Source organism: Mytilus californianus, unplaced genomic scaffold (genome assembly GCF_021869535.1).
Source record: "Mytilus californianus isolate M0D057914Y unplaced genomic scaffold, xbMytCali1.0.p SCAF_19, whole genome shotgun sequence".
NCBI classification, from domain to species: domain Eukaryota; kingdom Metazoa; phylum Mollusca; class Bivalvia; order Mytilida; family Mytilidae; genus Mytilus; species Mytilus californianus.
This window is the reverse complement of record NW_026262667.1, coordinates 12,415,603-12,441,837: the sequence shown is the minus strand read 5'-3', so window position 1 is coordinate 12,441,837 and position 26,235 is coordinate 12,415,603. Positions and strand designations below refer to the sequence as shown.

Here is a 26,235-nt window from a genome sequence, read left to right as displayed (position 1 = left end):
AACTGTTTATATGCGTTTGGATTCAATGAAATCGTACTTTTGTATCTGCCATTGACATTCAAAGCAGTTTGGCTCATTAATTGTTCAGCATGTTGTCACGTCACTGATGGGGAAAAGGTCAAACGAAGAGAAAGAGGAGTTGATACTCAATCAAAATTTGCTACATACATTTGTTTTCCGATTATTTAAAATGTTGTCGAAGAATGTTTTATTTTGGTTTGTGCAGGCTATAAAACAACTTACCTTGATATCACCTTGACTTATAAGCAAAGAAGGAAATTGTCCACTGTCGATATCGGATTTAGCTAGCGAACAAGTATCATGCTACATATAGACTGAGGAATCTGCTTTTTCAATTGATTGCGCAGAAGAAAGATAAATGCCTGCAAAGAGAATTTCCGTGACGGTGAACATTAACACGAACACGCACCTGCTGTATGCGCATACCGATGTTATTCATCTTGATTGCACTATCATTTTTAATCGCCGGTTGCTTGAAATATGGAAAACTTCGCACTTACTTCAACTGTTTCCGTAGTGTAGTGGTAATCACGTCCGCTTCACACGCGGAAGGTCCTGGGTTCGAGCCCCAGCGGAAACATAATTTTTGAGTAATCCGGATCATGGTGAACTAGGCTTAATATTGTAGTGCTGAGAAGTAGTACTCATTCAGTGCTCTTTTGCAGCCGACGCATTTAGTTCATGTTTGATTGAACATACACATATAATTAAATCTTCGAGATCGTATACATTAAGAACCTAAATAAAGTTCTTTGTAGCACCGTACTTTTAACAGGTTTCCGTCCTTATTTCAAAGGTAACAAAACAAGAAAGGTCAAATGTATAACACAAGGCCAACGAAAATAGCAACAAGCGATGACATTTCTAAATTTTATAACTATTATTTAAACATTGGTAAGCTATACAGGCTCGTTGGTCTAGGGGTATGATTCTCGCTTAGGGTGCGAGAGGTCCCGGGTTCGAATCCCGGACGAGCCCTATTTTTGTCTCAAATTGTCAACACGTGGCGAATCTCAAAACTGTTTTCAATCCCAGTCGGTGGGATAATCAAAGAAAATACACCGCTAAATTCGAACGTCAAGTATAGAATGCATTAACAATAATCAGCAGGAGAAAAAAGCATACAAGTATACAATGGTTATCGTTTAATTTTCATTTGGTTTTTTATTGTTTGATCTCGACCAACGTGAGGTACAACTTTCTCGTAAACTTAGAATTTCGAATATATTGATAGGTAAACCCCTTTGCCACGTAAGAAGAATAATTGTATTCTATAGTTAAATACGGAAAATGTAGCTGGAACTATCAAGCGGCTCGTTGGTCTAGGGGTATGATTCTCGCTTTGGGTGCGAGAGGTCCCGGGTTCGAATCCCGGACGAGCCCGTTAATTTTTGGAACTGTTTATATGCGTTTGGATTCAATGAAATCGTACTTTTGTATCTGCCATTGACATTCAAAGCAGTTTGGCTCATTAATTGTTCAGCATGTTGTCACGTCACTGATGGGGAAAAGGTCAAACGAAGAGAAAGAGGAGTTGATACTCAATCAAAATTTGCTACATACATTTGTTTTCCGATTATTTAAAATGTTGTCGAAGAATGTTTTATTTTGGTTTGTGCAGGCTATAAAACAACTTACCTTGATATCACCTTGACTTATAAGCAAAGAAGGAAATTGTCCACTGTCGATATCGGATTTAGCTAGCGAACAAGTATCATGCTACATATAGACAGAGGAATCTGCTTTTTCAATTGATTGCGCAGAAGAAAGATAAATGCCTGCAAAGAGAATTTCCGTGACGGTGAACATTAACACGAACACGCACCTGCTGTATGCGCATACCGATGTTATTCATCTTGATTGCACTATCATTTTTAATCGCCGGTTGCTTGAAATATGGAAAACTTCGCACTTACTTCAACTGTTTCCGTAGTGTAGTGGTAATCACGTCCGCTTCACACGCGGAAGGTCCTGGGTTCGAGCCCCAGCGGAAACATAATTTTTGAGTAATCCGGATCATGGTGAACTAGGCTTAATATTGTAGTGCTGAGAAGTAGTACTCATTCAGTGCTCTTTTGCAGCCGACGCATTTAGTTCATGTTTGATTGAACATACACATATAATTAAATCTTCGAGATCGTATACATTAAGAACCTAAATAAAGTTCTTTGTAGCACCGTACTTTTAACAGGTTTCCGTCCTTATTTCAAAGGTAACAAAACAAGAAAGGTCAAATGTATAACACAAGGCCAACGAAAATAGCAACAAGCGATGACATTTCTAAATTTTATAACTATTATTTAAACATTGGTAAGCTATACAGGCTCGTTGGTCTAGGGGTATGATTCTCGCTTAGGGTGCGAGAGGTCCCGGGTTCGAATCCCGGACGAGCCCTATTTTTGTCTCAAATTGTCAACACGTGGCGAATCTCAAAACTGTTTTCAATCCCAGTCGGTGGGATAATCAAAGAAAATACACCGCTAAATTCGAACGTCAAGTATAGAATGCATTAACAATAATCAGCAGGAGAAAAAAGCATACAAGTATACAATGGTTATCGTTTAATTTTCATTTGGTTTTTTATTGTTTGATCTCGACCAACGTGAGGTACAACTTTCTCGTAAACTTAGAATTTCGAATATATTGATAGGTAAACCCCTTTGCCACGTAAGAAGAATAATTGTATTCTATAGTTAAATACGGAAAATGTAGCTGGAACTATCAAGCGGCTCGTTGGTCTAGGGGTATGATTCTCGCTTTGGGTGCGAGAGGTCCCGGGTTCGAATCCCGGACGAGCCCGTTAATTTTTGGAACTGTTTATATGCGTTTGGATTCAATGAAATCGTACTTTTGTATCTGCCATTGACATTCAAAGCAGTTTGGCTCATTAATTGTTCAGCATGTTGTCACGTCACTGATGGGGAAAAGGTCAAACGAAGAGAAAGAGGAGTTGATACTCAATCAAAATTTGCTACATACATTTGTTTTCCGATTATTTAAAATGTTGTCGAAGAATGTTTTATTTTGGTTTGTGCAGGCTATAAAACAACTTACCTTGATATCACCTTGACTTATAAGCAAAGAAGGAAATTGTCCACTGTCGATATCGGATTTAGCTAGCGAACAAGTATCATGCTACATATAGACAGAGGAATCTGCTTTTTCAATTGATTGCGCAGAAGAAAGATAAATGCCTGCAAAGAGAATTTCCGTGACGGTGAACATTAACACGAACACGCACCTGCTGTATGCGCATACCGATGTTATTCATCTTGATTGCACTATCATTTTTAATCGCCGGTTGCTTGAAATATGGAAAACTTCGCACTTACTTCAACTGTTTCCGTAGTGTAGTGGTAATCACGTCCGCTTCACACGCGGAAGGTCCTGGGTTCGAGCCCCAGCGGAAACATAATTTTTGAGTAATCCGGATCATGGTGAACTAGGCTTAATATTGTAGTGCTGAGAAGTAGTACTCATTCAGTGCTCTTTTGCAGCCGACGCATTTAGTTCATGTTTGATTGAACATACACATATAATTAAATCTTCGAGATCGTATACATTAAGAACCTAAATAAAGTTCTTTGTAGCACCGTACTTTTAACAGGTTTCCGTCCTTATTTCAAAGGTAACAAAACAAGAAAGGTCAAATGTATAACACAAGGCCAACGAAAATAGCAACAAGCGATGACATTTCTAAATTTTATAACTATTATTTAAACATTGGTAAGCTATACAGGCTCGTTGGTCTAGGGGTATGATTCTCGCTTAGGGTGCGAGAGGTCCCGGGTTCGAATCCCGGACGAGCCCTATTTTTGTCTCAAATTGTCAACACGTGGCGAATCTCAAAACTGTTTTCAATCCCAGTCGGTGGGATAATCAAAGAAAATACACCGCTAAATTCGAACGTCAAGTATAGAATGCATTAACAATAATCAGCAGGAGAAAAAAGCATACAAGTATACAATGGTTATCGTTTAATTTTCATTTGGTTTTTTATTGTTTGATCTCGACCAACGTGAGGTACAACTTTCTCGTAAACTTAGAATTTCGAATATATTGATAGGTAAACCCCTTTGCCACGTAAGAAGAATAATTGTATTCTATAGTTAAATACGGAAAATGTAGCTGGAACTATCAAGCGGCTCGTTGGTCTAGGGGTATGATTCTCGCTTTGGGTGCGAGAGGTCCCGGGTTCGAATCCCGGACGAGCCCGTTAATTTTTGGAACTGTTTATATGCGTTTGGATTCAATGAAATCGTACTTTTGTATCTGCCATTGACATTCAAAGCAGTTTGGCTCATTAATTGTTCAGCATGTTGTCACGTCACTGATGGGGAAAAGGTCAAACGAAGAGAAAGAGGAGTTGATACTCAATCAAAATTTGCTACATACATTTGTTTTCCGATTATTTAAAATGTTGTCGAAGAATGTTTTATTTTGGTTTGTGCAGGCTATAAAACAACTTACCTTGATATCACCTTGACTTATAAGCAAAGAAGGAAATTGTCCACTGTCGATATCGGATTTAGCTAGCGAACAAGTATCATGCTACATATAGACAGAGGAATCTGCTTTTTCAATTGATTGCGCAGAAGAAAGATAAATGCCTGCAAAGAGAATTTCCGTGACGGTGAACATTAACACGAACACGCACCTGCTGTATGCGCATACCGATGTTATTCATCTTGATTGCACTATCATTTTTAATCGCCGGTTGCTTGAAATATGGAAAACTTCGCACTTACTTCAACTGTTTCCGTAGTGTAGTGGTAATCACGTCCGCTTCACACGCGGAAGGTCCTGGGTTCGAGCCCCAGCGGAAACATAATTTTTGAGTAATCCGGATCATGGTGAACTAGGCTTAATATTGTAGTGCTGAGAAGTAGTACTCATTCAGTGCTCTTTTGCAGCCGACGCATTTAGTTCATGTTTGATTGAACATACACATATAATTAAATCTTCGAGATCGTATACATTAAGAACCTAAATAAAGTTCTTTGTAGCACCGTACTTTTAACAGGTTTCCGTCCTTATTTCAAAGGTAACAAAACAAGAAAGGTCAAATGTATAACACAAGGCCAACGAAAATAGCAACAAGCGATGACATTTCTAAATTTTATAACTATTATTTAAACATTGGTAAGCTATACAGGCTCGTTGGTCTAGGGGTATGATTCTCGCTTAGGGTGCGAGAGGTCCCGGGTTCGAATCCCGGACGAGCCCTATTTTTGTCTCAAATTGTCAACACGTGGCGAATCTCAAAACTGTTTTCAATCCCAGTCGGTGGGATAATCAAAGAAAATACACCGCTAAATTCGAACGTCAAGTATAGAATGCATTAACAATAATCAGCAGGAGAAAAAAGCATACAAGTATACAATGGTTATCGTTTAATTTTCATTTGGTTTTTTATTGTTTGATCTCGACCAACGTGAGGTACAACTTTCTCGTAAACTTAGAATTTCGAATATATTGATAGGTAAACCCCTTTGCCACGTAAGAAGAATAATTGTATTCTATAGTTAAATACGGAAAATGTAGCTGGAACTATCAAGCGGCTCGTTGGTCTAGGGGTATGATTCTCGCTTTGGGTGCGAGAGGTCCCGGGTTCGAATCCCGGACGAGCCCGTTAATTTTTGGAACTGTTTATATGCGTTTGGATTCAATGAAATCGTACTTTTGTATCTGCCATTGACATTCAAAGCAGTTTGGCTCATTAATTGTTCAGCATGTTGTCACGTCACTGATGGGGAAAAGGTCAAACGAAGAGAAAGAGGAGTTGATACTCAATCAAAATTTGCTACATACATTTGTTTTCCGATTATTTAAAATGTTGTCGAAGAATGTTTTATTTTGGTTTGTGCAGGCTATAAAACAACTTACCTTGATATCACCTTGACTTATAAGCAAAGAAGGAAATTGTCCACTGTCGATATCGGATTTAGCTAGCGAACAAGTATCATGCTACATATAGACAGAGGAATCTGCTTTTTCAATTGATTGCGCAGAAGAAAGATAAATGCCTGCAAAGAGAATTTCCGTGACGGTGAACATTAACACGAACACGCACCTGCTGTATGCGCATACCGATGTTATTCATCTTGATTGCACTATCATTTTTAATCGCCGGTTGCTTGAAATATGGAAAACTTCGCACTTACTTCAACTGTTTCCGTAGTGTAGTGGTAATCACGTCCGCTTCACACGCGGAAGGTCCTGGGTTCGAGCCCCAGCGGAAACATAATTTTTGAGTAATCCGGATCATGGTGAACTAGGCTTAATATTGTAGTGCTGAGAAGTAGTACTCATTCAGTGCTCTTTTGCAGCCGACGCATTTAGTTCATGTTTGATTGAACATACACATATAATTAAATCTTCGAGATCGTATACATTAAGAACCTAAATAAAGTTCTTTGTAGCACCGTACTTTTAACAGGTTTCCGTCCTTATTTCAAAGGTAACAAAACAAGAAAGGTCAAATGTATAACACAAGGCCAACGAAAATAGCAACAAGCGATGACATTTCTAAATTTTATAACTATTATTTAAACATTGGTAAGCTATACAGGCTCGTTGGTCTAGGGGTATGATTCTCGCTTAGGGTGCGAGAGGTCCCGGGTTCGAATCCCGGACGAGCCCTATTTTTGTCTCAAATTGTCAACACGTGGCGAATCTCAAAACTGTTTTCAATCCCAGTCGGTGGGATAATCAAAGAAAATACACCGCTAAATTCGAACGTCAAGTATAGAATGCATTAACAATAATCAGCAGGAGAAAAAAGCATACAAGTATACAATGGTTATCGTTTAATTTTCATTTGGTTTTTTATTGTTTGATCTCGACCAACGTGAGGTACAACTTTCTCGTAAACTTAGAATTTCGAATATATTGATAGGTAAACCCCTTTGCCACGTAAGAAGAATAATTGTATTCTATAGTTAAATACGGAAAATGTAGCTGGAACTATCAAGCGGCTCGTTGGTCTAGGGGTATGATTCTCGCTTTGGGTGCGAGAGGTCCCGGGTTCGAATCCCGGACGAGCCCGTTAATTTTTGGAACTGTTTATATGCGTTTGGATTCAATGAAATCGTACTTTTGTATCTGCCATTGACATTCAAAGCAGTTTGGCTCATTAATTGTTCAGCATGTTGTCACGTCACTGATGGGGAAAAGGTCAAACGAAGAGAAAGAGGAGTTGATACTCAATCAAAATTTGCTACATACATTTGTTTTCCGATTATTTAAAATGTTGTCGAAGAATGTTTTATTTTGGTTTGTGCAGGCTATAAAACAACTTACCTTGATATCACCTTGACTTATAAGCAAAGAAGGAAATTGTCCACTGTCGATATCGGATTTAGCTAGCGAACAAGTATCATGCTACATATAGACAGAGGAATCTGCTTTTTCAATTGATTGCGCAGAAGAAAGATAAATGCCTGCAAAGAGAATTTCCGTGACGGTGAACATTAACACGAACACGCACCTGCTGTATGCGCATACCGATGTTATTCATCTTGATTGCACTATCATTTTTAATCGCCGGTTGCTTGAAATATGGAAAACTTCGCACTTACTTCAACTGTTTCCGTAGTGTAGTGGTAATCACGTCCGCTTCACACGCGGAAGGTCCTGGGTTCGAGCCCCAGCGGAAACATAATTTTTGAGTAATCCGGATCATGGTGAACTAGGCTTAATATTGTAGTGCTGAGAAGTAGTACTCATTCAGTGCTCTTTTGCAGCCGACGCATTTAGTTCATGTTTGATTGAACATACACATATAATTAAATCTTCGAGATCGTATACATTAAGAACCTAAATAAAGTTCTTTGTAGCACCGTACTTTTAACAGGTTTCCGTCCTTATTTCAAAGGTAACAAAACAAGAAAGGTCAAATGTATAACACAAGGCCAACGAAAATAGCAACAAGCGATGACATTTCTAAATTTTATAACTATTATTTAAACATTGGTAAGCTATACAGGCTCGTTGGTCTAGGGGTATGATTCTCGCTTAGGGTGCGAGAGGTCCCGGGTTCGAATCCCGGACGAGCCCTATTTTTGTCTCAAATTGTCAACACGTGGCGAATCTCAAAACTGTTTTCAATCCCAGTCGGTGGGATAATCAAAGAAAATACACCGCTAAATTCGAACGTCAAGTATAGAATGCATTAACAATAATCAGCAGGAGAAAAAAGCATACAAGTATACAATGGTTATCGTTTAATTTTCATTTGGTTTTTTATTGTTTGATCTCGACCAACGTGAGGTACAACTTTCTCGTAAACTTAGAATTTCGAATATATTGATAGGTAAACCCCTTTGCCACGTAAGAAGAATAATTGTATTCTATAGTTAAATACGGAAAATGTAGCTGGAACTATCAAGCGGCTCGTTGGTCTAGGGGTATGATTCTCGCTTTGGGTGCGAGAGGTCCCGGGTTCGAATCCCGGACGAGCCCGTTAATTTTTGGAACTGTTTATATGCGTTTGGATTCAATGAAATCGTACTTTTGTATCTGCCATTGACATTCAAAGCAGTTTGGCTCATTAATTGTTCAGCATGTTGTCACGTCACTGATGGGGAAAAGGTCAAACGAAGAGAAAGAGGAGTTGATACTCAATCAAAATTTGCTACATACATTTGTTTTCCGATTATTTAAAATGTTGTCGAAGAATGTTTTATTTTGGTTTGTGCAGGCTATAAAACAACTTACCTTGATATCACCTTGACTTATAAGCAAAGAAGGAAATTGTCCACTGTCGATATCGGATTTAGCTAGCGAACAAGTATCATGCTACATATAGACAGAGGAATCTGCTTTTTCAATTGATTGCGCAGAAGAAAGATAAATGCCTGCAAAGAGAATTTCCGTGACGGTGAACATTAACACGAACACGCACCTGCTGTATGCGCATACCGATGTTATTCATCTTGATTGCACTATCATTTTTAATCGCCGGTTGCTTGAAATATGGAAAACTTCGCACTTACTTCAACTGTTTCCGTAGTGTAGTGGTAATCACGTCCGCTTCACACGCGGAAGGTCCTGGGTTCGAGCCCCAGCGGAAACATAATTTTTGAGTAATCCGGATCATGGTGAACTAGGCTTAATATTGTAGTGCTGAGAAGTAGTACTCATTCAGTGCTCTTTTGCAGCCGACGCATTTAGTTCATGTTTGATTGAACATACACATATAATTAAATCTTCGAGATCGTATACATTAAGAACCTAAATAAAGTTCTTTGTAGCACCGTACTTTTAACAGGTTTCCGTCCTTATTTCAAAGGTAACAAAACAAGAAAGGTCAAATGTATAACACAAGGCCAACGAAAATAGCAACAAGCGATGACATTTCTAAATTTTATAACTATTATTTAAACATTGGTAAGCTATACAGGCTCGTTGGTCTAGGGGTATGATTCTCGCTTAGGGTGCGAGAGGTCCCGGGTTCGAATCCCGGACGAGCCCTATTTTTGTCTCAAATTGTCAACACGTGGCGAATCTCAAAACTGTTTTCAATCCCAGTCGGTGGGATAATCAAAGAAAATACACCGCTAAATTCGAACGTCAAGTATAGAATGCATTAACAATAATCAGCAGGAGAAAAAAGCATACAAGTATACAATGGTTATCGTTTAATTTTCATTTGGTTTTTTATTGTTTGATCTCGACCAACGTGAGGTACAACTTTCTCGTAAACTTAGAATTTCGAATATATTGATAGGTAAACCCCTTTGCCACGTAAGAAGAATAATTGTATTCTATAGTTAAATACGGAAAATGTAGCTGGAACTATCAAGCGGCTCGTTGGTCTAGGGGTATGATTCTCGCTTTGGGTGCGAGAGGTCCCGGGTTCGAATCCCGGACGAGCCCGTTAATTTTTGGAACTGTTTATATGCGTTTGGATTCAATGAAATCGTACTTTTGTATCTGCCATTGACATTCAAAGCAGTTTGGCTCATTAATTGTTCAGCATGTTGTCACGTCACTGATGGGGAAAAGGTCAAACGAAGAGAAAGAGGAGTTGATACTCAATCAAAATTTGCTACATACATTTGTTTTCCGATTATTTAAAATGTTGTCGAAGAATGTTTTATTTTGGTTTGTGCAGGCTATAAAACAACTTACCTTGATATCACCTTGACTTATAAGCAAAGAAGGAAATTGTCCACTGTCGATATCGGATTTAGCTAGCGAACAAGTATCATGCTACATATAGACAGAGGAATCTGCTTTTTCAATTGATTGCGCAGAAGAAAGATAAATGCCTGCAAAGAGAATTTCCGTGACGGTGAACATTAACACGAACACGCACCTGCTGTATGCGCATACCGATGTTATTCATCTTGATTGCACTATCATTTTTAATCGCCGGTTGCTTGAAATATGGAAAACTTCGCACTTACTTCAACTGTTTCCGTAGTGTAGTGGTAATCACGTCCGCTTCACACGCGGAAGGTCCTGGGTTCGAGCCCCAGCGGAAACATAATTTTTGAGTAATCCGGATCATGGTGAACTAGGCTTAATATTGTAGTGCTGAGAAGTAGTACTCATTCAGTGCTCTTTTGCAGCCGACGCATTTAGTTCATGTTTGATTGAACATACACATATAATTAAATCTTCGAGATCGTATACATTAAGAACCTAAATAAAGTTCTTTGTAGCACCGTACTTTTAACAGGTTTCCGTCCTTATTTCAAAGGTAACAAAACAAGAAAGGTCAAATGTATAACACAAGGCCAACGAAAATAGCAACAAGCGATGACATTTCTAAATTTTATAACTATTATTTAAACATTGGTAAGCTATACAGGCTCGTTGGTCTAGGGGTATGATTCTCGCTTAGGGTGCGAGAGGTCCCGGGTTCGAATCCCGGACGAGCCCTATTTTTGTCTCAAATTGTCAACACGTGGCGAATCTCAAAACTGTTTTCAATCCCAGTCGGTGGGATAATCAAAGAAAATACACCGCTAAATTCGAACGTCAAGTATAGAATGCATTAACAATAATCAGCAGGAGAAAAAAGCATACAAGTATACAATGGTTATCGTTTAATTTTCATTTGGTTTTTTATTGTTTGATCTCGACCAACGTGAGGTACAACTTTCTCGTAAACTTAGAATTTCGAATATATTGATAGGTAAACCCCTTTGCCACGTAAGAAGAATAATTGTATTCTATAGTTAAATACGGAAAATGTAGCTGGAACTATCAAGCGGCTCGTTGGTCTAGGGGTATGATTCTCGCTTTGGGTGCGAGAGGTCCCGGGTTCGAATCCCGGACGAGCCCGTTAATTTTTGGAACTGTTTATATGCGTTTGGATTCAATGAAATCGTACTTTTGTATCTGCCATTGACATTCAAAGCAGTTTGGCTCATTAATTGTTCAGCATGTTGTCACGTCACTGATGGGGAAAAGGTCAAACGAAGAGAAAGAGGAGTTGATACTCAATCAAAATTTGCTACATACATTTGTTTTCCGATTATTTAAAATGTTGTCGAAGAATGTTTTATTTTGGTTTGTGCAGGCTATAAAACAACTTACCTTGATATCACCTTGACTTATAAGCAAAGAAGGAAATTGTCCACTGTCGATATCGGATTTAGCTAGCGAACAAGTATCATGCTACATATAGACAGAGGAATCTGCTTTTTCAATTGATTGCGCAGAAGAAAGATAAATGCCTGCAAAGAGAATTTCCGTGACGGTGAACATTAACACGAACACGCACCTGCTGTATGCGCATACCGATGTTATTCATCTTGATTGCACTATCATTTTTAATCGCCGGTTGCTTGAAATATGGAAAACTTCGCACTTACTTCAACTGTTTCCGTAGTGTAGTGGTAATCACGTCCGCTTCACACGCGGAAGGTCCTGGGTTCGAGCCCCAGCGGAAACATAATTTTTGAGTAATCCGGATCATGGTGAACTAGGCTTAATATTGTAGTGCTGAGAAGTAGTACTCATTCAGTGCTCTTTTGCAGCCGACGCATTTAGTTCATGTTTGATTGAACATACACATATAATTAAATCTTCGAGATCGTATACATTAAGAACCTAAATAAAGTTCTTTGTAGCACCGTACTTTTAACAGGTTTCCGTCCTTATTTCAAAGGTAACAAAACAAGAAAGGTCAAATGTATAACACAAGGCCAACGAAAATAGCAACAAGCGATGACATTTCTAAATTTTATAACTATTATTTAAACATTGGTAAGCTATACAGGCTCGTTGGTCTAGGGGTATGATTCTCGCTTAGGGTGCGAGAGGTCCCGGGTTCGAATCCCGGACGAGCCCTATTTTTGTCTCAAATTGTCAACACGTGGCGAATCTCAAAACTGTTTTCAATCCCAGTCGGTGGGATAATCAAAGAAAATACACCGCTAAATTCGAACGTCAAGTATAGAATGCATTAACAATAATCAGCAGGAGAAAAAAGCATACAAGTATACAATGGTTATCGTTTAATTTTCATTTGGTTTTTTATTGTTTGATCTCGACCAACGTGAGGTACAACTTTCTCGTAAACTTAGAATTTCGAATATATTGATAGGTAAACCCCTTTGCCACGTAAGAAGAATAATTGTATTCTATAGTTAAATACGGAAAATGTAGCTGGAACTATCAAGCGGCTCGTTGGTCTAGGGGTATGATTCTCGCTTTGGGTGCGAGAGGTCCCGGGTTCGAATCCCGGACGAGCCCGTTAATTTTTGGAACTGTTTATATGCGTTTGGATTCAATGAAATCGTACTTTTGTATCTGCCATTGACATTCAAAGCAGTTTGGCTCATTAATTGTTCAGCATGTTGTCACGTCACTGATGGGGAAAAGGTCAAACGAAGAGAAAGAGGAGTTGATACTCAATCAAAATTTGCTACATACATTTGTTTTCCGATTATTTAAAATGTTGTCGAAGAATGTTTTATTTTGGTTTGTGCAGGCTATAAAACAACTTACCTTGATATCACCTTGACTTATAAGCAAAGAAGGAAATTGTCCACTGTCGATATCGGATTTAGCTAGCGAACAAGTATCATGCTACATATAGACAGAGGAATCTGCTTTTTCAATTGATTGCGCAGAAGAAAGATAAATGCCTGCAAAGAGAATTTCCGTGACGGTGAACATTAACACGAACACGCACCTGCTGTATGCGCATACCGATGTTATTCATCTTGATTGCACTATCATTTTTAATCGCCGGTTGCTTGAAATATGGAAAACTTCGCACTTACTTCAACTGTTTCCGTAGTGTAGTGGTAATCACGTCCGCTTCACACGCGGAAGGTCCTGGGTTCGAGCCCCAGCGGAAACATAATTTTTGAGTAATCCGGATCATGGTGAACTAGGCTTAATATTGTAGTGCTGAGAAGTAGTACTCATTCAGTGCTCTTTTGCAGCCGACGCATTTAGTTCATGTTTGATTGAACATACACATATAATTAAATCTTCGAGATCGTATACATTAAGAACCTAAATAAAGTTCTTTGTAGCACCGTACTTTTAACAGGTTTCCGTCCTTATTTCAAAGGTAACAAAACAAGAAAGGTCAAATGTATAACACAAGGCCAACGAAAATAGCAACAAGCGATGACATTTCTAAATTTTATAACTATTATTTAAACATTGGTAAGCTATACAGGCTCGTTGGTCTAGGGGTATGATTCTCGCTTAGGGTGCGAGAGGTCCCGGGTTCGAATCCCGGACGAGCCCTATTTTTGTCTCAAATTGTCAACACGTGGCGAATCTCAAAACTGTTTTCAATCCCAGTCGGTGGGATAATCAAAGAAAATACACCGCTAAATTCGAACGTCAAGTATAGAATGCATTAACAATAATCAGCAGGAGAAAAAAGCATACAAGTATACAATGGTTATCGTTTAATTTTCATTTGGTTTTTTATTGTTTGATCTCGACCAACGTGAGGTACAACTTTCTCGTAAACTTAGAATTTCGAATATATTGATAGGTAAACCCCTTTGCCACGTAAGAAGAATAATTGTATTCTATAGTTAAATACGGAAAATGTAGCTGGAACTATCAAGCGGCTCGTTGGTCTAGGGGTATGATTCTCGCTTTGGGTGCGAGAGGTCCCGGGTTCGAATCCCGGACGAGCCCGTTAATTTTTGGAACTGTTTATATGCGTTTGGATTCAATGAAATCGTACTTTTGTATCTGCCATTGACATTCAAAGCAGTTTGGCTCATTAATTGTTCAGCATGTTGTCACGTCACTGATGGGGAAAAGGTCAAACGAAGAGAAAGAGGAGTTGATACTCAATCAAAATTTGCTACATACATTTGTTTTCCGATTATTTAAAATGTTGTCGAAGAATGTTTTATTTTGGTTTGTGCAGGCTATAAAACAACTTACCTTGATATCACCTTGACTTATAAGCAAAGAAGGAAATTGTCCACTGTCGATATCGGATTTAGCTAGCGAACAAGTATCATGCTACATATAGACAGAGGAATCTGCTTTTTCAATTGATTGCGCAGAAGAAAGATAAATGCCTGCAAAGAGAATTTCCGTGACGGTGAACATTAACACGAACACGCACCTGCTGTATGCGCATACCGATGTTATTCATCTTGATTGCACTATCATTTTTAATCGCCGGTTGCTTGAAATATGGAAAACTTCGCACTTACTTCAACTGTTTCCGTAGTGTAGTGGTAATCACGTCCGCTTCACACGCGGAAGGTCCTGGGTTCGAGCCCCAGCGGAAACATAATTTTTGAGTAATCCGGATCATGGTGAACTAGGCTTAATATTGTAGTGCTGAGAAGTAGTACTCATTCAGTGCTCTTTTGCAGCCGACGCATTTAGTTCATGTTTGATTGAACATACACATATAATTAAATCTTCGAGATCGTATACATTAAGAACCTAAATAAAGTTCTTTGTAGCACCGTACTTTTAACAGGTTTCCGTCCTTATTTCAAAGGTAACAAAACAAGAAAGGTCAAATGTATAACACAAGGCCAACGAAAATAGCAACAAGCGATGACATTTCTAAATTTTATAACTATTATTTAAACATTGGTAAGCTATACAGGCTCGTTGGTCTAGGGGTATGATTCTCGCTTAGGGTGCGAGAGGTCCCGGGTTCGAATCCCGGACGAGCCCTATTTTTGTCTCAAATTGTCAACACGTGGCGAATCTCAAAACTGTTTTCAATCCCAGTCGGTGGGATAATCAAAGAAAATACACCGCTAAATTCGAACGTCAAGTATAGAATGCATTAACAATAATCAGCAGGAGAAAAAAGCATACAAGTATACAATGGTTATCGTTTAATTTTCATTTGGTTTTTTATTGTTTGATCTCGACCAACGTGAGGTACAACTTTCTCGTAAACTTAGAATTTCGAATATATTGATAGGTAAACCCCTTTGCCACGTAAGAAGAATAATTGTATTCTATAGTTAAATACGGAAAATGTAGCTGGAACTATCAAGCGGCTCGTTGGTCTAGGGGTATGATTCTCGCTTTGGGTGCGAGAGGTCCCGGGTTCGAATCCCGGACGAGCCCGTTAATTTTTGGAACTGTTTATATGCGTTTGGATTCAATGAAATCGTACTTTTGTATCTGCCATTGACATTCAAAGCAGTTTGGCTCATTAATTGTTCAGCATGTTGTCACGTCACTGATGGGGAAAAGGTCAAACGAAGAGAAAGAGGAGTTGATACTCAATCAAAATTTGCTACATACATTTGTTTTCCGATTATTTAAAATGTTGTCGAAGAATGTTTTATTTTGGTTTGTGCAGGCTATAAAACAACTTACCTTGATATCACCTTGACTTATAAGCAAAGAAGGAAATTGTCCACTGTCGATATCGGATTTAGCTAGCGAACAAGTATCATGCTACATATAGACAGAGGAATCTGCTTTTTCAATTGATTGCGCAGAAGAAAGATAAATGCCTGCAAAGAGAATTTCCGTGACGGTGAACATTAACACGAACACGCACCTGCTGTATGCGCATACCGATGTTATTCATCTTGATTGCACTATCATTTTTAATCGCCGGTTGCTTGAAATATGGAAAACTTCGCACTTACTTCAACTGTTTCCGTAGTGTAGTGGTAATCACGTCCGCTTCACACGCGGAAGGTCCTGGGTTCGAGCCCCAGCGGAAACATAATTTTTGAGTAATCCGGATCATGGTGAACTAGGCTTAATATTGTAGTGCTGAGAAGTAGTACTCATTCAGTGCTCTTTTGCAGCCGACGCATTTAGTTCATGTTTGATTGAACATACACATATAATTAAATCTTCGAGATCGTATACATTAAGAACCTAAATAAAGTTCTTTGTAGCACCGTACTTTTAACAGGTTTCCGTCCTTATTTCAAAGGTAACAAAACAAGAAAGGTCAAATGTATAACACAAGGCCAACGAAAATAGCAACAAGCGATGACATTTCTAAATTTTATAACTATTATTTAAACATTGGTAAGCTATACAGGCTCGTTGGTCTAGGGGTATGATTCTCGCTTAGGGTGCGAGAGGTCCCGGGTTCGAATCCCGGACGAGCCCTATTTTTGTCTCAAATTGTCAACACGTGGCGAATCTCAAAACTGTTTTCAATCCCAGTCGGTGGGATAATCAAAGAAAATACACCGCTAAATTCGAACGTCAAGTATAGAATGCATTAACAATAATCAGCAGGAGAAAAAAGCATACAAGTATACAATGGTTATCGTTTAATTTTCATTTGGTTTTTTATTGTTTGATCTCGACCAACGTGAGGTACAACTTTCTCGTAAACTTAGAATTTCGAATATATTGATAGGTAAACCCCTTTGCCACGTAAGAAGAATAATTGTATTCTATAGTTAAATACGGAAAATGTAGCTGGAACTATCAAGCGGCTCGTTGGTCTAGGGGTATGATTCTCGCTTTGGGTGCGAGAGGTCCCGGGTTCGAATCCCGGACGAGCCCGTTAATTTTTGGAACTGTTTATATGCGTTTGGATTCAATGAAATCGTACTTTTGTATCTGCCATTGACATTCAAAGCAGTTTGGCTCATTAATTGTTCAGCATGTTGTCACGTCACTGATGGGGAAAAGGTCAAACGAAGAGAAAGAGGAGTTGATACTCAATCAAAATTTGCTACATACATTTGTTTTCCGATTATTTAAAATGTTGTCGAAGAATGTTTTATTTTGGTTTGTGCAGGCTATAAAACAACTTACCTTGATATCACCTTGACTTATAAGCAAAGAAGGAAATTGTCCACTGTCGATATCGGATTTAGCTAGCGAACAAGTATCATGCTACATATAGACAGAGGAATCTGCTTTTTCAATTGATTGCGCAGAAGAAAGATAAATGCCTGCAAAGAGAATTTCCGTGACGGTGAACATTAACACGAACACGCACCTGCTGTATGCGCATACCGATGTTATTCATCTTGATTGCACTATCATTTTTAATCGCCGGTTGCTTGAAATATGGAAAACTTCGCACTTACTTCAACTGTTTCCGTAGTGTAGTGGTAATCACGTCCGCTTCACACGCGGAAGGTCCTGGGTTCGAGCCCCAGCGGAAACATAATTTTTGAGTAATCCGGATCATGGTGAACTAGGCTTAATATTGTAGTGCTGAGAAGTAGTACTCATTCAGTGCTCTTTTGCAGCCGACGCATTTAGTTCATGTTTGATTGAACATACACATATAATTAAATCTTCGAGATCGTATACATTAAGAACCTAAATAAAGTTCTTTGTAGCACCGTACTTTTAACAGGTTTCCGTCCTTATTTCAAAGGTAACAAAACAAGAAAGGTCAAATGTATAACACAAGGCCAACGAAAATAGCAACAAGCGATGACATTTCTAAATTTTATAACTATTATTTAAACATTGGTAAGCTATACAGGCTCGTTGGTCTAGGGGTATGATTCTCGCTTAGGGTGCGAGAGGTCCCGGGTTCGAATCCCGGACGAGCCCTATTTTTGTCTCAAATTGTCAACACGTGGCGAATCTCAAAACTGTTTTCAATCCCAGTCGGTGGGATAATCAAAGAAAATACACCGCTAAATTCGAACGTCAAGTATAGAATGCATTAACAATAATCAGCAGGAGAAAAAAGCATACAAGTATACAATGGTTATCGTTTAATTTTCATTTGGTTTTTTATTGTTTGATCTCGACCAACGTGAGGTACAACTTTCTCGTAAACTTAGAATTTCGAATATATTGATAGGTAAACCCCTTTGCCACGTAAGAAGAATAATTGTATTCTATAGTTAAATACGGAAAATGTAGCTGGAACTATCAAGCGGCTCGTTGGTCTAGGGGTATGATTCTCGCTTTGGGTGCGAGAGGTCCCGGGTTCGAATCCCGGACGAGCCCGTTAATTTTTGGAACTGTTTATATGCGTTTGGATTCAATGAAATCGTACTTTTGTATCTGCCATTGACATTCAAAGCAGTTTGGCTCATTAATTGTTCAGCATGTTGTCACGTCACTGATGGGGAAAAGGTCAAACGAAGAGAAAGAGGAGTTGATACTCAATCAAAATTTGCTACATACATTTGTTTTCCGATTATTTAAAATGTTGTCGAAGAATGTTTTATTTTGGTTTGTGCAGGCTATAAAACAACTTACCTTGATATCACCTTGACTTATAAGCAAAGAAGGAAATTGTCCACTGTCGATATCGGATTTAGCTAGCGAACAAGTATCATGCTACATATAGACAGAGGAATCTGCTTTTTCAATTGATTGCGCAGAAGAAAGATAAATGCCTGCAAAGAGAATTTCCGTGACGGTGAACATTAACACGAACACGCACCTGCTGTATGCGCATACCGATGTTATTCATCTTGATTGCACTATCATTTTTAATCGCCGGTTGCTTGAAATATGGAAAACTTCGCACTTACTTCAACTGTTTCCGTAGTGTAGTGGTAATCACGTCCGCTTCACACGCGGAAGGTCCTGGGTTCGAGCCCCAGCGGAAACATAATTTTTGAGTAATCCGGATCATGGTGAACTAGGCTTAATATTGTAGTGCTGAGAAGTAGTACTCATTCAGTGCTCTTTTGCAGCCGACGCATTTAGTTCATGTTTGATTGAACATACACATATAATTAAATCTTCGAGATCGTATACATTAAGAACCTAAATAAAGTTCTTTGTAGCACCGTACTTTTAACAGGTTTCCGTCCTTATTTCAAAGGTAACAAAACAAGAAAGGTCAAATGTATAACACAAGGCCAACGAAAATAGCAACAAGCGATGACATTTCTAAATTTTATAACTATTATTTAAACATTGGTAAGCTATACAGGCTCGTTGGTCTAGGGGTATGATTCTCGCTTAGGGTGCGAGAGGTCCCGGGTTCGAATCCCGGACGAGCCCTATTTTTGTCTCAAATTGTCAACACGTGGCGAATCTCAAAACTGTTTTCAATCCCAGTCGGTGGGATAATCAAAGAAAATACACCGCTAAATTCGAACGTCAAGTATAGAATGCATTAACAATAATCAGCAGGAGAAAAAAGCATACAAGTATACAATGGTTATCGTTTAATTTTCATTTGGTTTTTTATTGTTTGATCTCGACCAACGTGAGGTACAACTTTCTCGTAAACTTAGAATTTCGAATATATTGATAGGTAAACCCCTTTGCCACGTAAGAAGAATAATTGTATTCTATAGTTAAATACGGAAAATGTAGCTGGAACTATCAAGCGGCTCGTTGGTCTAGGGGTATGATTCTCGCTTTGGGTGCGAGAGGTCCCGGGTTCGAATCCCGGACGAGCCCGTTAATTTTTGGAACTGTTTATATGCGTTTGGATTCAATGAAATCGTACTTTTGTATCTGCCATTGACATTCAAAGCAGTTTGGCTCATTAATTGTTCAGCATGTTGTCACGTCACTGATGGGGAAAAGGTCAAACGAAGAGAAAGAGGAGTTGATACTCAATCAAAATTTGCTACATACATTTGTTTTCCGATTATTTAAAATGTTGTCGAAGAATGTTTTATTTTGGTTTGTGCAGGCTATAAAACAACTTACCTTGATATCACCTTGACTTATAAGCAAAGAAGGAAATTGTCCACTGTCGATATCGGATTTAGCTAGCGAACAAGTATCATGCTACATATAGACAGAGGAATCTGCTTTTTCAATTGATTGCGCAGAAGAAAGATAAATGCCTGCAAAGAGAATTTCCGTGACGGTGAACATTAACACGAACACGCACCTGCTGTATGCGCATACCGATGTTATTCATCTTGATTGCACTATCATTTTTAATCGCCGGTTGCTTGAAATATGGAAAACTTCGCACTTACTTCAACTGTTTCCGTAGTGTAGTGGTAATCACGTCCGCTTCACACGCGGAAGGTCCTGGGTTCGAGCCCCAGCGGAAACATAATTTTTGAGTAATCCGGATCATGGTGAACTAGGCTTAATATTGTAGTGCTGAGAAGTAGTACTCATTCAGTGCTCTTTTGCAGCCGACGCATTTAGTTCATGTTTGATTGAACATACACATATAATTAAATCTTCGAGATCGTATACATTAAGAACCTAAATAAAGTTCTTTGTAGCACCGTACTTTTAACAGGTTTCCGTCCTTATTTCAAAGGTAACAAAACAAGAAAGGTCAAATGTATAACACAAGGCCAACGAAAATAGCAACAAGCGATGACATTTCTAAATTTTATAACTATTATTTAAACATTGGTAAGCTATACAGGCTCGTTGGTCTAGGGGTATGATTCTCGCTTAGGGTGCGAGAGGTCCCGGGTTCGAATCCCGGACGAGCCCTATTTTTGTCTCAAATTGTCAACACGTGGCGAATCTCAAAACTGTTTTCAATCCCAGTCGGTGGGATAATCAAAGAAAATACACCGCTAAATTCGAACGTCAAGTATAGAATGCATTAACAATAATCAGCAGGAGAAAAAAGCATACAAGTATACAATGGTTATCGTTTAATTTTCATTTGGTTTTTTATTGTTTGATCTCGACCAACGTGAGGTACAACTTTCTCGTAAACTTAGAATTTCGAATATATTGATAGGTAAACCCCTTTGCCACGTAAGAAGAATAATTGTATTCTATAGTTAAATACGGAAAATGTAGCTGGAACTATCAAGCGGCTCGTTGGTCTAGGGGTATGATTCTCGCTTTGGGTGCGAGAGGTCCCGGGTTCGAATCCCGGACGAGCCCGTTAATTTTTGGAACTGTTTATATGCGTTTGGATTCAATGAAATCGTACTTTTGTATCTGCCATTGACATTCAAAGCAGTTTGGCTCATTAATTGTTCAGCATGTTGTCACGTCACTGATGGGGAAAAGGTCAAACGAAGAGAAAGAGGAGTTGATACTCAATCAAAATTTGCTACATACATTTGTTTTCCGATTATTTAAAATGTTGTCGAAGAATGTTTTATTTTGGTTTGTGCAGGCTATAAAACAACTTACCTTGATATCACCTTGACTTATAAGCAAAGAAGGAAATTGTCCACTGTCGATATCGGATTTAGCTAGCGAACAAGTATCATGCTACATATAGACAGAGGAATCTGCTTTTTCAATTGATTGCGCAGAAGAAAGATAAATGCCTGCAAAGAGAATTTCCGTGACGGTGAACATTAACACGAACACGCACCTGCTGTATGCGCATACCGATGTTATTCATCTTGATTGCACTATCATTTTTAATCGCCGGTTGCTTGAAATATGGAAAACTTCGCACTTACTTCAACTGTTTCCGTAGTGTAGTGGTAATCACGTCCGCTTCACACGCGGAAGGTCCTGGGTTCGAGCCCCAGCGGAAACATAATTTTTGAGTAATCCGGATCATGGTGAACTAGGCTTAATATTGTAGTGCTGAGAAGTAGTACTCATTCAGTGCTCTTTTGCAGCCGACGCATTTAGTTCATGTTTGATTGAACATACACATATAATTAAATCTTCGAGATCGTATACATTAAGAACCTAAATAAAGTTCTTTGTAGCACCGTACTTTTAACAGGTTTCCGTCCTTATTTCAAAGGTAACAAAACAAGAAAGGTCAAATGTATAACACAAGGCCAACGAAAATAGCAACAAGCGATGACATTTCTAAATTTTATAACTATTATTTAAACATTGGTAAGCTATACAGGCTCGTTGGTCTAGGGGTATGATTCTCGCTTAGGGTGCGAGAGGTCCCGGGTTCGAATCCCGGACGAGCCCTATTTTTGTCTCAAATTGTCAACACGTGGCGAATCTCAAAACTGTTTTCAATCCCAGTCGGTGGGATAATCAAAGAAAATACACCGCTAAATTCGAACGTCAAGTATAGAATGCATTAACAATAATCAGCAGGAGAAAAAAGCATACAAGTATACAATGGTTATCGTTTAATTTTCATTTGGTTTTTTATTGTTTGATCTCGACCAACGTGAGGTACAACTTTCTCGTAAACTTAGAATTTCGAATATATTGATAGGTAAACCCCTTTGCCACGTAAGAAGAATAATTGTATTCTATAGTTAAATACGGAAAATGTAGCTGGAACTATCAAGCGGCTCGTTGGTCTAGGGGTATGATTCTCGCTTTGGGTGCGAGAGGTCCCGGGTTCGAATCCCGGACGAGCCCGTTAATTTTTGGAACTGTTTATATGCGTTTGGATTCAATGAAATCGTACTTTTGTATCTGCCATTGACATTCAAAGAGTTTGGCTCATTAATTGTTCAGCATGTTGTCACGTCACTGATGGGGAAAAGGTCAAACGAAGAGAAAGAGGAGTTGATACTCAATCAAAATTTGCTACATACATTTGTTTTCCGATTATTTAAAATGTTGTCGAAGAATGTTTTATTTTGGTTTGTGCAGGCTATAAAACAACTTACCTTGATATCACCTTGACTTATAAGCAAAGAAGGAAATTGTCCACTGTCGATATCGGATTTAGCTAGCGAACAAGTATCATGCTACATATAGACAGAGGAATCTGCTTTTTCAATTGATTGCGCAGAAGAAAGATAAATGCCTGCAAAGAGAATTTCCGTGACGGTGAACATTAACACGAACACGCACCTGCTGTATGCGCATACCGATGTTATTCATCTTGATTGCACTATCATTTTTAATCGCCGGTTGCTTGAAATATGGAAAACTTCGCACTTACTTCAACTGTTTCCGTAGTGTAGTGGTAATCACGTCCGCTTCACACGCGGAAGGTCCTGGGTTCGAGCCCCAGCGGAAACATAATTTTTGAGTAATCCGGATCATGGTGAACTAGGCTTAATATTGTAGTGCTGAGAAGTAGTACTCATTCAGTGCTCTTTTGCAGCCGACGCATTTAGTTCATGTTTGATTGAACATACACATATAATTAAATCTTCGAGATCGTATACATTAAGAACCTAAATAAAGTTCTTTGTAGCACCGTACTTTTAACAGGTTTCCGTCCTTATTTCAAAGGTAACAAAACAAGAAAGGTCAAATGTATAACACAAGGCCAACGAAAATAGCAACAAGCGATGACATTTCTAAATTTTATAACTATTATTTAAACATTGGTAAGCTATACAGGCTCGTTGGTCTAGGGGTATGATTCTCGCTTAGGGTGCGAGAGGTCCCGGGTTCGAATCCCGGACGAGCCCTATTTTTGTCTCAAATTGTCAACACGTGGCGAATCTCAAAACTGTTTTCAATCCCAGTCGGTGGGATAATCAAAGAAAATACACCGCTAAATTCGAACGTCAAGTATAGAATGCATTAACAATAATCAGCAGGAGAAAAAAGCATACAAGTATACAATGGTTATCGTTTAATTTTCATTTGGTTTTTTATTGTTTGATCTCGACCAACGTGAGGTACAACTTTCTCGTAAACTTAGAATTTCGAATATATTGATAGGTAAACCCCTTTGCCACGTAAGAAGAATAATTGTATTCTATAGTTAAATACGGAAAATGTAGCTGGAACTATCAAGCGGCTCGTTGGTCTAGGGGTATGATTCTCGCTTTGGGTGCGAGAGGTCCCGGGTTCGAATCCCGGACGAGCCCGTTAATTTTTGGAACTGTTTATATGCGTTTGGATTCAATGAAATCGTACTTTTGTATCTGCCATTGACATTCAAAGCAGTTTGGCTCATTAATTGTTCAGCATGTTGTCACGTCACTGATGGGGAAAAGGTCAAACGAAGAGAAAGAGGAGTTGATACTCAATCAAAATTTGCTACATACATTTGTTTTCCGATTATTTAAAATGTTGTCGAAGAATGTTTTATTTTGGTTTGTGCAGGCTATAAAACAACTTACCTTGATATCACCTTGACTTATAAGCAAAGAAGGAAATTGTCCACTGTCGATATCGGATTTAGCTAGCGAACAAGTATCATGCTACATATAGACAGAGGAATCTGCTTTTTCAATTGATTGCGCAGAAGAAAGATAAATGCCTGCAAAGAGAATTTCCGTGACGGTGAACATTAACACGAACACGCACCTGCTGTATGCGCATACCGATGTTATTCATCTTGATTGCACTATCATTTTTAATCGCCGGTTGCTTGAAATATGGAAAACTTCGCACTTACTTCAACTGTTTCCGTAGTGTAGTGGTAATCACGTCCGCTTCACACGCGGAAGGTCCTGGGTTCGAGCCCCAGCGGAAACATAATTTTTGAGTAATCCGGATCATGGTGAACTAGGCTTAATATTGTAGTGCTGAGAAGTAGTACTCATTCAGTGCTCTTTTGCAGCCGACGCATTTAGTTCATGTTTGATTGAACATACACATATAATTAAATCTTCGAGATCGTATACATTAAGAACCTAAATAAAGTTCTTTGTAGCACCGTACTTTTAACAGGTTTCCGTCCTTATTTCAAAGGTAACAAAACAAGAAAGGTCAAATGTATAACACAAGGCCAACGAAAATAGCAACAAGCGATGACATTTCTAAATTTTATAACTATTATTTAAACATTGGTAAGCTATACAGGCTCGTTGGTCTAGGGGTATGATTCTCGCTTAGGGTGCGAGAGGTCCCGGGTTCGAATCCCGGACGAGCCCTATTTTTGTCTCAAATTGTCAACACGTGGCGAATCTCAAAACTGTTTTCAATCCCAGTCGGTGGGATAATCAAAGAAAATACACCGCTAAATTCGAACGTCAAGTATAGAATGCATTAACAATAATCAGCAGGAGAAAAAAGCATACAAGTATACAATGGTTATCGTTTAATTTTCATTTGGTTTTTTATTGTTTGATCTCGACCAACGTGAGGTACAACTTTCTCGTAAACTTAGAATTTCGAATATATTGATAGGTAAACCCCTTTGCCACGTAAGAAGAATAATTGTATTCTATAGTTAAATACGGAAAATGTAGCTGGAACTATCAAGCGGCTCGTTGGTCTAGGGGTATGATTCTCGCTTTGGGTGCGAGAGGTCCCGGGTTCGAATCCCGGACGAGCCCGTTAATTTTTGGAACTGTTTATATGCGTTTGGATTCAATGAAATCGTACTTTTGTATCTGCCATTGACATTCAAAGCAGTTTGGCTCATTAATTGTTCAGCATGTTGTCACGTCACTGATGGGGAAAAGGTCAAACGAAGAGAAAGAGGAGTTGATACTCAATCAAAATTTGCTACATACATTTGTTTTCCGATTATTTAAAATGTTGTCGAAGAATGTTTTATTTTGGTTTGTGCAGGCTATAAAACAACTTACCTTGATATCACCTTGACTTATAAGCAAAGAAGGAAATTGTCCACTGTCGATATCGGATTTAGCTAGCGAACAAGTATCATGCTACATATAGACAGAGGAATCTGCTTTTTCAATTGATTGCGCAGAAGAAAGATAAATGCCTGCAAAGAGAATTTCCGTGACGGTGAACATTAACACGAACACGCACCTGCTGTATGCGCATACCGATGTTATTCATCTTGATTGCACTATCATTTTTAATCGCCGGTTGCTTGAAATATGGAAAACTTCGCACTTACTTCAACTGTTTCCGTAGTGTAGTGGTAATCACGTCCGCTTCACACGCGGAAGGTCCTGGGTTCGAGCCCCAGCGGAAACATAATTTTTGAGTAATCCGGATCATGGTGAACTAGGCTTAATATTGTAGTGCTGAGAAGTAGTACTCATTCAGTGCTCTTTTGCAGCCGACGCATTTAGTTCATGTTTGATTGAACATACACATATAATTAAATCTTCGAGATCGTAT

General features: G+C 38.8%; 55 non-coding genes across 55 annotated transcripts; all 55 read left to right on the top strand.

The window, feature by feature from the left end:
- Window positions 1-528: 528 nt before the first annotated feature.
- Window positions 529-601, top strand: Trnav-cac (transfer RNA valine (anticodon CAC)). Its single transcript has one exon. It is a non-coding gene; the product is annotated as a tRNA-Val (tRNA).
- Window positions 602-927: 326 nt separating this feature from the next.
- On the top strand, window positions 928-999 carry Trnap-agg (transfer RNA proline (anticodon AGG)). The gene has a single exon. It is a non-coding gene; the product is annotated as a tRNA-Pro (tRNA).
- A 333-nt stretch (window positions 1,000-1,332) lies between these two features.
- On the top strand, window positions 1,333-1,404 carry Trnap-ugg (transfer RNA proline (anticodon UGG)). Its single transcript has one exon. It is a non-coding gene; the product is annotated as a tRNA-Pro (tRNA).
- Window positions 1,405-1,944: 540 nt separating this feature from the next.
- Window positions 1,945-2,017, top strand: Trnav-cac (transfer RNA valine (anticodon CAC)). The gene has a single exon. It is a non-coding gene; the product is annotated as a tRNA-Val (tRNA).
- Window positions 2,018-2,343: 326 nt separating this feature from the next.
- Window positions 2,344-2,415, top strand: Trnap-agg (transfer RNA proline (anticodon AGG)). Its single transcript has one exon. It is a non-coding gene; the product is annotated as a tRNA-Pro (tRNA).
- A 333-nt stretch (window positions 2,416-2,748) lies between these two features.
- On the top strand, window positions 2,749-2,820 carry Trnap-ugg (transfer RNA proline (anticodon UGG)). The gene has a single exon. It is a non-coding gene; the product is annotated as a tRNA-Pro (tRNA).
- Window positions 2,821-3,360: 540 nt separating this feature from the next.
- Window positions 3,361-3,433, top strand: Trnav-cac (transfer RNA valine (anticodon CAC)). The gene has a single exon. It is a non-coding gene; the product is annotated as a tRNA-Val (tRNA).
- Window positions 3,434-3,759: 326 nt separating this feature from the next.
- Trnap-agg (transfer RNA proline (anticodon AGG)) lies at window positions 3,760-3,831 on the top strand. The gene has a single exon. It is a non-coding gene; the product is annotated as a tRNA-Pro (tRNA).
- A 333-nt stretch (window positions 3,832-4,164) lies between these two features.
- Trnap-ugg (transfer RNA proline (anticodon UGG)) lies at window positions 4,165-4,236 on the top strand. Its single transcript has one exon. It is a non-coding gene; the product is annotated as a tRNA-Pro (tRNA).
- A 540-nt stretch (window positions 4,237-4,776) lies between these two features.
- Window positions 4,777-4,849, top strand: Trnav-cac (transfer RNA valine (anticodon CAC)). Its single transcript has one exon. It is a non-coding gene; the product is annotated as a tRNA-Val (tRNA).
- A 326-nt stretch (window positions 4,850-5,175) lies between these two features.
- Window positions 5,176-5,247, top strand: Trnap-agg (transfer RNA proline (anticodon AGG)). The gene has a single exon. It is a non-coding gene; the product is annotated as a tRNA-Pro (tRNA).
- A 333-nt stretch (window positions 5,248-5,580) lies between these two features.
- On the top strand, window positions 5,581-5,652 carry Trnap-ugg (transfer RNA proline (anticodon UGG)). Its single transcript has one exon. It is a non-coding gene; the product is annotated as a tRNA-Pro (tRNA).
- A 540-nt stretch (window positions 5,653-6,192) lies between these two features.
- On the top strand, window positions 6,193-6,265 carry Trnav-cac (transfer RNA valine (anticodon CAC)). Its single transcript has one exon. It is a non-coding gene; the product is annotated as a tRNA-Val (tRNA).
- Window positions 6,266-6,591: 326 nt separating this feature from the next.
- Trnap-agg (transfer RNA proline (anticodon AGG)) lies at window positions 6,592-6,663 on the top strand. Its single transcript has one exon. It is a non-coding gene; the product is annotated as a tRNA-Pro (tRNA).
- Window positions 6,664-6,996: 333 nt separating this feature from the next.
- On the top strand, window positions 6,997-7,068 carry Trnap-ugg (transfer RNA proline (anticodon UGG)). Its single transcript has one exon. It is a non-coding gene; the product is annotated as a tRNA-Pro (tRNA).
- Window positions 7,069-7,608: 540 nt separating this feature from the next.
- Trnav-cac (transfer RNA valine (anticodon CAC)) lies at window positions 7,609-7,681 on the top strand. The gene has a single exon. It is a non-coding gene; the product is annotated as a tRNA-Val (tRNA).
- Window positions 7,682-8,007: 326 nt separating this feature from the next.
- Window positions 8,008-8,079, top strand: Trnap-agg (transfer RNA proline (anticodon AGG)). The gene has a single exon. It is a non-coding gene; the product is annotated as a tRNA-Pro (tRNA).
- A 333-nt stretch (window positions 8,080-8,412) lies between these two features.
- Trnap-ugg (transfer RNA proline (anticodon UGG)) lies at window positions 8,413-8,484 on the top strand. Its single transcript has one exon. It is a non-coding gene; the product is annotated as a tRNA-Pro (tRNA).
- A 540-nt stretch (window positions 8,485-9,024) lies between these two features.
- Window positions 9,025-9,097, top strand: Trnav-cac (transfer RNA valine (anticodon CAC)). The gene has a single exon. It is a non-coding gene; the product is annotated as a tRNA-Val (tRNA).
- Window positions 9,098-9,423: 326 nt separating this feature from the next.
- On the top strand, window positions 9,424-9,495 carry Trnap-agg (transfer RNA proline (anticodon AGG)). Its single transcript has one exon. It is a non-coding gene; the product is annotated as a tRNA-Pro (tRNA).
- A 333-nt stretch (window positions 9,496-9,828) lies between these two features.
- Trnap-ugg (transfer RNA proline (anticodon UGG)) lies at window positions 9,829-9,900 on the top strand. Its single transcript has one exon. It is a non-coding gene; the product is annotated as a tRNA-Pro (tRNA).
- Window positions 9,901-10,440: 540 nt separating this feature from the next.
- Window positions 10,441-10,513, top strand: Trnav-cac (transfer RNA valine (anticodon CAC)). The gene has a single exon. It is a non-coding gene; the product is annotated as a tRNA-Val (tRNA).
- Window positions 10,514-10,839: 326 nt separating this feature from the next.
- Trnap-agg (transfer RNA proline (anticodon AGG)) lies at window positions 10,840-10,911 on the top strand. Its single transcript has one exon. It is a non-coding gene; the product is annotated as a tRNA-Pro (tRNA).
- Window positions 10,912-11,244: 333 nt separating this feature from the next.
- On the top strand, window positions 11,245-11,316 carry Trnap-ugg (transfer RNA proline (anticodon UGG)). The gene has a single exon. It is a non-coding gene; the product is annotated as a tRNA-Pro (tRNA).
- A 540-nt stretch (window positions 11,317-11,856) lies between these two features.
- On the top strand, window positions 11,857-11,929 carry Trnav-cac (transfer RNA valine (anticodon CAC)). Its single transcript has one exon. It is a non-coding gene; the product is annotated as a tRNA-Val (tRNA).
- A 326-nt stretch (window positions 11,930-12,255) lies between these two features.
- On the top strand, window positions 12,256-12,327 carry Trnap-agg (transfer RNA proline (anticodon AGG)). Its single transcript has one exon. It is a non-coding gene; the product is annotated as a tRNA-Pro (tRNA).
- Window positions 12,328-12,660: 333 nt separating this feature from the next.
- Trnap-ugg (transfer RNA proline (anticodon UGG)) lies at window positions 12,661-12,732 on the top strand. The gene has a single exon. It is a non-coding gene; the product is annotated as a tRNA-Pro (tRNA).
- Window positions 12,733-13,272: 540 nt separating this feature from the next.
- On the top strand, window positions 13,273-13,345 carry Trnav-cac (transfer RNA valine (anticodon CAC)). The gene has a single exon. It is a non-coding gene; the product is annotated as a tRNA-Val (tRNA).
- A 326-nt stretch (window positions 13,346-13,671) lies between these two features.
- Trnap-agg (transfer RNA proline (anticodon AGG)) lies at window positions 13,672-13,743 on the top strand. Its single transcript has one exon. It is a non-coding gene; the product is annotated as a tRNA-Pro (tRNA).
- Window positions 13,744-14,076: 333 nt separating this feature from the next.
- On the top strand, window positions 14,077-14,148 carry Trnap-ugg (transfer RNA proline (anticodon UGG)). Its single transcript has one exon. It is a non-coding gene; the product is annotated as a tRNA-Pro (tRNA).
- A 540-nt stretch (window positions 14,149-14,688) lies between these two features.
- On the top strand, window positions 14,689-14,761 carry Trnav-cac (transfer RNA valine (anticodon CAC)). Its single transcript has one exon. It is a non-coding gene; the product is annotated as a tRNA-Val (tRNA).
- A 326-nt stretch (window positions 14,762-15,087) lies between these two features.
- On the top strand, window positions 15,088-15,159 carry Trnap-agg (transfer RNA proline (anticodon AGG)). Its single transcript has one exon. It is a non-coding gene; the product is annotated as a tRNA-Pro (tRNA).
- A 333-nt stretch (window positions 15,160-15,492) lies between these two features.
- Trnap-ugg (transfer RNA proline (anticodon UGG)) lies at window positions 15,493-15,564 on the top strand. The gene has a single exon. It is a non-coding gene; the product is annotated as a tRNA-Pro (tRNA).
- Window positions 15,565-16,104: 540 nt separating this feature from the next.
- Trnav-cac (transfer RNA valine (anticodon CAC)) lies at window positions 16,105-16,177 on the top strand. The gene has a single exon. It is a non-coding gene; the product is annotated as a tRNA-Val (tRNA).
- A 326-nt stretch (window positions 16,178-16,503) lies between these two features.
- Trnap-agg (transfer RNA proline (anticodon AGG)) lies at window positions 16,504-16,575 on the top strand. The gene has a single exon. It is a non-coding gene; the product is annotated as a tRNA-Pro (tRNA).
- A 333-nt stretch (window positions 16,576-16,908) lies between these two features.
- Trnap-ugg (transfer RNA proline (anticodon UGG)) lies at window positions 16,909-16,980 on the top strand. The gene has a single exon. It is a non-coding gene; the product is annotated as a tRNA-Pro (tRNA).
- A 540-nt stretch (window positions 16,981-17,520) lies between these two features.
- Trnav-cac (transfer RNA valine (anticodon CAC)) lies at window positions 17,521-17,593 on the top strand. Its single transcript has one exon. It is a non-coding gene; the product is annotated as a tRNA-Val (tRNA).
- Window positions 17,594-17,919: 326 nt separating this feature from the next.
- Window positions 17,920-17,991, top strand: Trnap-agg (transfer RNA proline (anticodon AGG)). The gene has a single exon. It is a non-coding gene; the product is annotated as a tRNA-Pro (tRNA).
- A 333-nt stretch (window positions 17,992-18,324) lies between these two features.
- On the top strand, window positions 18,325-18,396 carry Trnap-ugg (transfer RNA proline (anticodon UGG)). The gene has a single exon. It is a non-coding gene; the product is annotated as a tRNA-Pro (tRNA).
- A 540-nt stretch (window positions 18,397-18,936) lies between these two features.
- Window positions 18,937-19,009, top strand: Trnav-cac (transfer RNA valine (anticodon CAC)). The gene has a single exon. It is a non-coding gene; the product is annotated as a tRNA-Val (tRNA).
- Window positions 19,010-19,335: 326 nt separating this feature from the next.
- On the top strand, window positions 19,336-19,407 carry Trnap-agg (transfer RNA proline (anticodon AGG)). The gene has a single exon. It is a non-coding gene; the product is annotated as a tRNA-Pro (tRNA).
- Window positions 19,408-19,740: 333 nt separating this feature from the next.
- Window positions 19,741-19,812, top strand: Trnap-ugg (transfer RNA proline (anticodon UGG)). The gene has a single exon. It is a non-coding gene; the product is annotated as a tRNA-Pro (tRNA).
- Window positions 19,813-20,352: 540 nt separating this feature from the next.
- Trnav-cac (transfer RNA valine (anticodon CAC)) lies at window positions 20,353-20,425 on the top strand. Its single transcript has one exon. It is a non-coding gene; the product is annotated as a tRNA-Val (tRNA).
- A 326-nt stretch (window positions 20,426-20,751) lies between these two features.
- Window positions 20,752-20,823, top strand: Trnap-agg (transfer RNA proline (anticodon AGG)). The gene has a single exon. It is a non-coding gene; the product is annotated as a tRNA-Pro (tRNA).
- A 333-nt stretch (window positions 20,824-21,156) lies between these two features.
- Trnap-ugg (transfer RNA proline (anticodon UGG)) lies at window positions 21,157-21,228 on the top strand. The gene has a single exon. It is a non-coding gene; the product is annotated as a tRNA-Pro (tRNA).
- Window positions 21,229-21,768: 540 nt separating this feature from the next.
- On the top strand, window positions 21,769-21,841 carry Trnav-cac (transfer RNA valine (anticodon CAC)). The gene has a single exon. It is a non-coding gene; the product is annotated as a tRNA-Val (tRNA).
- Window positions 21,842-22,167: 326 nt separating this feature from the next.
- Trnap-agg (transfer RNA proline (anticodon AGG)) lies at window positions 22,168-22,239 on the top strand. The gene has a single exon. It is a non-coding gene; the product is annotated as a tRNA-Pro (tRNA).
- Window positions 22,240-22,572: 333 nt separating this feature from the next.
- Trnap-ugg (transfer RNA proline (anticodon UGG)) lies at window positions 22,573-22,644 on the top strand. The gene has a single exon. It is a non-coding gene; the product is annotated as a tRNA-Pro (tRNA).
- Window positions 22,645-23,183: 539 nt separating this feature from the next.
- On the top strand, window positions 23,184-23,256 carry Trnav-cac (transfer RNA valine (anticodon CAC)). Its single transcript has one exon. It is a non-coding gene; the product is annotated as a tRNA-Val (tRNA).
- A 326-nt stretch (window positions 23,257-23,582) lies between these two features.
- On the top strand, window positions 23,583-23,654 carry Trnap-agg (transfer RNA proline (anticodon AGG)). Its single transcript has one exon. It is a non-coding gene; the product is annotated as a tRNA-Pro (tRNA).
- Window positions 23,655-23,987: 333 nt separating this feature from the next.
- Trnap-ugg (transfer RNA proline (anticodon UGG)) lies at window positions 23,988-24,059 on the top strand. Its single transcript has one exon. It is a non-coding gene; the product is annotated as a tRNA-Pro (tRNA).
- A 540-nt stretch (window positions 24,060-24,599) lies between these two features.
- Window positions 24,600-24,672, top strand: Trnav-cac (transfer RNA valine (anticodon CAC)). Its single transcript has one exon. It is a non-coding gene; the product is annotated as a tRNA-Val (tRNA).
- A 326-nt stretch (window positions 24,673-24,998) lies between these two features.
- Trnap-agg (transfer RNA proline (anticodon AGG)) lies at window positions 24,999-25,070 on the top strand. The gene has a single exon. It is a non-coding gene; the product is annotated as a tRNA-Pro (tRNA).
- A 333-nt stretch (window positions 25,071-25,403) lies between these two features.
- Trnap-ugg (transfer RNA proline (anticodon UGG)) lies at window positions 25,404-25,475 on the top strand. The gene has a single exon. It is a non-coding gene; the product is annotated as a tRNA-Pro (tRNA).
- Window positions 25,476-26,015: 540 nt separating this feature from the next.
- Trnav-cac (transfer RNA valine (anticodon CAC)) lies at window positions 26,016-26,088 on the top strand. Its single transcript has one exon. It is a non-coding gene; the product is annotated as a tRNA-Val (tRNA).
- The last annotated feature ends 147 nt before the right edge of the window (window positions 26,089-26,235 follow it).